This window comes from Rhinopithecus roxellana, chromosome 1, assembly GCF_007565055.1.
Source record: "Rhinopithecus roxellana isolate Shanxi Qingling chromosome 1, ASM756505v1, whole genome shotgun sequence".
Taxonomy (NCBI): domain Eukaryota; kingdom Metazoa; phylum Chordata; class Mammalia; order Primates; family Cercopithecidae; genus Rhinopithecus; species Rhinopithecus roxellana.
The window spans coordinates 155,753,850-155,760,983 of NC_044549.1; the positions used below are offsets into that span (position 1 = coordinate 155,753,850).

Below are 7,134 nucleotides of genomic sequence, written 5' to 3' on the forward strand. Positions count from 1 at the left end.
CTCAACTTTATATTATGATGGTCCTCAACTTTACTAGCCATAAGGAACTCATTCTCCTTTGAAATGTTCTCTTATTATTTAGAGGATAAAAAAGAAAGCAAAAACAAACCTGGGAATCAGGGTGTGGGGGTAGATGATTCATTCCCATCATGTTATCTTTTGAAAGGTTAATAGCTACCCCTGCACTACCCCATTCCTTATCTACCTGAATTCCATTTCAGGCAAACAAACAAAATGATCATGAAAAAGGCAATCTTAGAGAGACACTGTCAAGGCTGATAGACTCTGGTAATGAAATTATTCCAACCTCTGCCACCCACACAGAGCTGGCAAGAACAAAAGGATGGGTGTTTGTGCAGATGCCTTGTCATAGTGGTAAGCAGCTCAGTGTCACTTGCCTCAGGCCTTCACGTCTCATCCTCAGAGCTCTCCCAGAAGAAAGGACATTAGTATTCACTCTGATGAGGAACCAGGAAATTAGACTTTTCCTAAAACCAAAAACCAAAAAACAATAAAAACAATGCCAGCTTTGTAAACCCACCTGAGTCTTTCTAGGCTGCATGTGCAGGTTATCATTCCCATTTAGGGGAAAAAATTCTTACAGAATCCTTGAATTTAAGCACTGGCAGGACTTTAAATGACATCTGTGCCAACCAAGCACATTCAGTATTTAAGTCTTCTTGCTCAGTACTCAGCCAAAGTGTCACCTAGCCTCACTTGAACACTTCCAGTGAGAATTCCAACTGAGAACCTGTAGGAAGAACTCAGAGAGGTGAAAAGGAAGTCACAGCACCCTAGAGCTCAGAGACAGCTGAGTATGAGAACCAAGAGAGTGCATGGTGGTGGTAGTGTTAGCAGCAGAAGAGATCTGAGTTACCCCAAGTTACCCCGAGTTACCGGCAGTGTATCTGTCAGAGTCCATAGCAGCTTCAGTCCTTGCCTCCTCAAAAGAAAGAATTTGACTAAGGGGCATAAAGCAGAAAAAGAGACCCAGGCAAGTTCCAGAGAAGGAATGGAAGTTTATTAAAAACACTTTAGAAGGGTAAAGAAAGGAAAGAACACTTGGAAGAGATCCAAGCGGGCGCCCAAATGTTAAAGAGAGAAAAAAAAGGAAGCCACCTTTAACCAAGGTTCTAGGACTTGATAAGCTCGCCTCTTTCCCACGATTCTTCTCTTAGGGTAGGCTTTCTGCATACATGGTGCCCTCCTTACCCTTGGGAATTGAGCATGCACAGTGCGTTTAGAGAGTTTACGAGTTTATGAGGCTTTTTTCCCTTTTTCCAGTGGCATGTGGCCCCAGAATGTCGTACTTTACCATTTCATCTCTTAACATGCATGCCCAAAAAGCTGCTTCTTCCTGGGGCCTACATTCAATTCACATTTTGATGTTAACAGGTGTGGATCATCAGGAAATGGCCTCTCCCTGGCACTGGCTGTCAACTTATCACTTTCAGAGAGGCAATGCAATAATTGCCAAACCGTCACCTGACATTTCTAGGGGGCGGGGGAAGAGCCCTCTCATGCCCCTCTCATGCCTAACTGTCTGTAACAGTAGGGTAGCCAAGGGATCCTGTGGGATGCTGAAAGAAAGAAGGAAAGTATGGAGACCTTGCCTCGGGTTTGGAGAATGTGGGAAGTTTGGGCTTCCTCATGGGGTCAGTGTTGCCATAAGCAGCACTTTAGGGACGGTAGGTGGGCTGGGCTAGCAGGGAGTAAGAGATCTGCCTCTTCTCTAAATTTAATTCTTGGACATCTTGGTCTTTCTGGATTGTGTTGCAAGGACAAAAATATTGGGTTCAGCATAATGAGACTTTATCATTATATATCTGCTATGATTTATCAGTGAGACCGTGAACAAGTTTTAAAAAATCATCTGAAATTTAGATATAGGCCAAAGGGATTATTGGGTGATCTTTCAGTGCTGGACTTAACTTTCTATTTACTGGATTATTTTACTTCACTGTAAAGGAAAACCTCACTTATAAATTTTGTTCAGTAGAGATATAAATAGTCTCTGCCCAATGGAACAAATAGCCCCAAAGTGTACAGTTTATGATCCTGTTAAATGTAAACCAGTCTTTATATAGCTTATTACCCACCAAGCTATTAAATTGCTTATATAGACCTAGCTTCTGAAATGTTCTTCGGGGTGGTTTTCAATCTTATTGTTTCCCCACTAACTAATGAGTTCAATAAAACCTTTGACACATGTTCACTATTTGTATGAGGCACACTTTTACCTTTTTGAAGATTCTACTTTAACAGGAAACTCACTTCTGACTCCAAGGATTTGGTTTTCTTATCTTTTAAAAGATGCGTTAGGATTAGAGGGTCTCTAAGAGCCCACTCTGAGGTGTTTGAGCCACTAAGCCACCTGGGTCCCCTCTTCTCCACCATCCCGGGGTCTCCAGGGAAAAGGCCCTCTTAACTCTCTGGAGCTGAGAATTAGTGACTGCCAATACTGCTTCCTGCCATGGCCCCCCGCAAAAAAGGTGGTCAAGTCCCATTTGAACACTGCAGACCTTCAGTAACTCTAAGATTCTTTGGAAGTTCTCAGGAGCCAGAATACATTGTTTTTCCCCATTTATTCCCATTCCTCAGCCTCTCCCTCCTCCTAAGCACTCTCTACTTCCCATTACAAACCTGAAAAATTCCTGGTTCTACATACCCAGCTTTTAGTTCAGCCCAGAGCCTAAGGCATCACCCCTGAGTACTCACCTCTTTGACATCCTTAAGTGGAAATCAGCTGTGCCTTTCGGCCTGAGCTGAGGCAGCAGGGGTCAAACAGCTACTCCTCTCACTCCTGCAGAAGGGGTGTAAAATCGCTTCCGGCTCTGACGTCTGATGAATCTGTCCTTCCGAACCTCCAGAGGCTTCTCTCTCTCTGCCCTTTTGGCCTGAGGTTGCTCAGAGGGCATTATCCTCTAAACTGAAAGTGCCTGAAGTCACTGAGGGCAGAGATGTGGTGTGTAGATGGGGCAGAGAACATGAAAGGAGGTTCGGGAAAGGCCAGAGATTACATTGAGCATTCCTGAAAGCCTTTTGGCCTTTGGCAACAATTAATGATCAACACATGGAAAAAGCCTTTTCCATTTCAAGGGATGACTGATTTTGTTAACAGCAGTTATTGCTGAGCCTTTCTAAATCAGATCTCTGTGTGCCTGAGAATCAGCTCAGTGTCTACAGTGTTTATGAAATAAACATTTTTCTGTTTCCGATGCCAAATTGGCTACCAGGCCTGACTGCTAATACGCATGGCTTGGTCAGGTGCTGCTAAATTTCTCTTGGTACCTTTTTTCCTTCTAGTGATGTCCCCATCCATTATTTTAGGAGCCAAATTAATTCCCCAGCATGGGGAGGGAGTGATGCTTCCCAGGCTGCCAACCACAGCCTGGGCCCTCATCCCTCGCGTACTATGCAGTTGGATGGGGGGGCGGAGGAAGGGGTGCTGAAGATTAAGCCCAACAAATGCCTGATAAATCACATGATATTTATTGGGCTTTGAGTGGTTGCACAAGGTGCCACAGAGACACACTCCCCAAATGTTTGGATGTGAAATATGAAAATATGAAATGAGGTCCGCCATTCCATGATATATATGTCTGACACACCGAGAGGGTGTTTTTAAACACCTCCCTCCCGTCCGTACACAACAGAGACCTTAGGGACCCTCTGCTTCAGTTTAAAGAAAAGTTTCCCCAAAACGTTGTGGGCATTTGTGTCTCTGAGAAGGAAGAAAGCTGAAGCCAACTCCAAACAGGTTCCACACTTGTTTATAAGTCTCGAGCCTCTGGGACACAATTCTCTCCAAAGTCACATCCCCAACAAGAGAAAAGAGTCAAGAGAGATGGATACCTGGCTAGGGCTAGGGAAGGATTTGTCTTCTCACTCCTGGCCACTCTTGGAACTTCTTGAAGTAATCAAATCTTGAGGCTGGGGATTTTTCCACTGGTCAGAGCAATACTTACATACGTATTATTAAAACTCAATAGTGATCACAGCAATTGTTTATAATTTAGATCAACAAAATGTTATTTGGGGGAAGTAATTCATCACCGACATTGTTCGGAATTGGTGGGATATAATGGTAATTTTAAAATAGACAACTTTTATTAGTTTTATTATGAATTTAAAATTCTCTATAGTGAATGCCCCCTTCATTGCCTACACCACAGCCCACTGCCCTTTCCTTGGTATCTACCTCCAGCTAATGAACTTGGGTCTTTAATAAATTATGTTAGTCTTGGGCTGCCTTATCCTTTGCAAAGTAAAAACATCTGTACCATCTGCATTTCTACAATTGCGATTTTATTTATTTATTTATTGAGACAGTTACGCCCAGTCTGGAGTGCAATGGCACGATCTCAGCTTATTACAACCTCCGCCTCTGGGCTCAAATCATTCTCCTGACTAACAGGGATTATAGGCACATGCCACCACACTTAGATAATTATTGTATGTTTAGTAGAAACGGGGTTTCACTCTGTTGCCCGGATTGATCTCAAACTCTTGAGCTCAAGCGATCCACCCTCCCCGGCCTCCCAAAGTACTGGAATTACTGGCGTTTCTTACTGCGCACGGCCATGATTATATTTAAATTGTGGTTAGAAGAGGAGTTAGGGTAAAGAAGAAAAGAGAAGACTAGGTAATATAAAAAGAAAAAAGGGTTCAAGACCTGCCTGATCAACATGGTAAAACCCCATCTCTACTAAAAATACAAAAAAATTAGCCAGGTGTGGTGGCGCACACCAGCAGTCCCAGCTACTTGGGAGGCTGAGGCAGGAGAATCGCTTGAACCCGAGAGGCGGAGGTTGCAGTGAGCCAAGATCGTGCCACTGCTCTGCAGCCTAGGGGACAGAGTGAGACTCCATCTCAAAAAAATACAAAGAAATGAAAAAGGGGAGAGAGGAATATCAGAATAAAGAAAATAAATAGGGAGAATGTAGCCAGAAGTGGGGCTGCACCTGTACTCCCAGCTGTTCTAGGTGTTGAGGTGGGAGGATTGCTTGGGCCCAGGAGTTCGAGGCCAGCCTGGACAACATCACAAGACCCTATCTTTGTTTTGCTTTTTTTTTTAAATGAGCAAACAAACAAACAAAAAGCAGAGAGAGAGAGAGGGAGAATGTGACAGGAAGAGATCTAGGAAATCTAATCAGTCATTATTTTCTTAAAGAGACATTTTATTTTAATTTTTATCAAAGTCGTAAGTGTGCATAGCTTAAGAAAAGTAGAGTCATTCTATAATGCTTATGGCAAAAGTCTGTCCTTTCTGGCCCATCTCAGCTTCCATTTCCTCTCCTCAGAAGCAATCATTTTCCTCTCTTCTAGTTTTTTCTTCTAATATTCAGCTCCTTGTTTCTGTTTCTTGATTTTTCACTTTTTGATATTAATCACTGATTTCCTCCAGCAAGATGAGCATGTAATTTTCTTTCACCCTCAGGTTCTAATCAGGCACACTTCTCTTACCTTCAAATTCTTTTAAATCACATTTTTTGTTGAACCTATATTCAGTGATAATACTTAATATTACGACTATTTGAGTATCGTTTATAGCTAAGCAGTGTAGAGTACTCTAATTGCTTTTATTTTCTAGTACAAGCTCTTGTTTTATCCCTGAAGTTAATTGCCTTGGTTTTCATTTTTTGTTTCTCTGCTTCCTCTTCCATGTTTCCATTTAACTCATCCTCAAACTCTGTTAGAAATATAAACTTCTCTTTAAACACTCAAATGCACCAGATAACCTCGTTTCCTTTTGTTGTTTCCCTTGGGGACATCCCCCCATAACCTTCCATCAAATGGCCCCAATCTAGACGGGTTTTTCTCTCTAGGCTAGCTGCACAGTGAGTGTTCTGGGAGCTTTTTAGTGTCTCACACGTGGTCTTGGACAGAGAGCCAAGGATACTTTGATATTTTAAGAAATCCTCTACCATGAAAGGCAGAGGCCAAAACAAGTAGACAAGGGGAAAGTGAGACAGAAGAGGTAGTCAGTGAAAGAACCGGAAAATGATACACCCGAACAAACAAAGGCATTAATGCCTCAGATATTGAGATGTTAAGTACAACCCCATTGTAATTCCGGGTCCTGTATATGTGACCTGTTTCTGTTTGTTTGTATGTTTATCTGTTTCTTATTTTGTTTTATTTCCAAAGGCTTTTAGGATATCTTTGTATCTTACATCAGAAATGTCATAACGGTGCGACTTGGCACAAATTTTTGTCCGTTCACTGTGTAGGTGGCCCTTTGGTGAGCCCTTTAAATTAGGCAATCACGTCCTTCAGTTCTAGGAAAGTTTTTAAAAGTATTCCTTTCGCCTCTTTTCCTTTCTCCGCCATCGTGGTGTGTTCTTGCCTCCACTTCTCGCCATGTCTTCTCACAAGACTTTCAGGATTAAGCGATTCCTGGCCAAGAAACAAAAGCAAAATCATCCCATTCCCCAGTGGATTCGGATGAAAACTGGAAATAAAATAAGGTACAACTCCAAAAGGAGACATTGGAGAAGAACCAAGCTGGGGCTATAAGGAATTGCACATGAGATGGCACACATATTTGTGCTGTCTGAAGGTCACGATCACATTACCATATCAAACTGAAAATGTCACCACTCTCTGGAGAGTTCGACGTATTTTCCTCTCTGAATCTATTATGAATGCGTTGGTTGGCTGGGTTCAGTAATAAATATGTGAGGCCTTTCATTTCAAAAAATAAATAAATAAAAGTATTCCTCTCATAATTTCCTTCCCTTCGTTATCTCTGTTTCCTAGCTCTCTGGTGCTCCTGTTGTTGGATATTGGGCCTTGTGGACAAATCCACTAGTTTTATCTATTTCCTGTTTTCTATGTATGGGCGAGTAGGTGGGCATTCAGTAAGGATATTTCTTAATTTATGCAATTAAAAGGAAAAAATGAATGCCAAGAGACTGAAAGCTGCACGCACACACGCACGCACACACACACTCACATAAATCAGGGCTCCTTTTCTTGACAGAGAACTGAGCTGATTTTCAGACTTGTAACTCACTGACTGAAAAGGCCAGGTCCCTAGGAGAAAGAATGCTGCAGGAACTCCCAGTCCTTGCCCAAAGAGATGTATGACCATGCATTTGGCTAACTAGATGCTGGGGAAGGCAGAATACC

The 7,134-nt window shown here is 42.4% G+C and overlaps 1 pseudogene across 1 annotated transcript; it reads left to right on the forward strand.

The window, feature by feature from the left end:
• The first annotated feature begins 6,308 nt into the window (after positions 1-6,308).
• LOC115898262 lies at positions 6,309-6,703 on the forward strand (annotated as a pseudogene). The gene has a single exon (XR_004057952.1). The product of XR_004057952.1 is annotated as a 60S ribosomal protein L39 pseudogene (transcript).
• Positions 6,704-7,134: the final 431 nt, after the last annotated feature.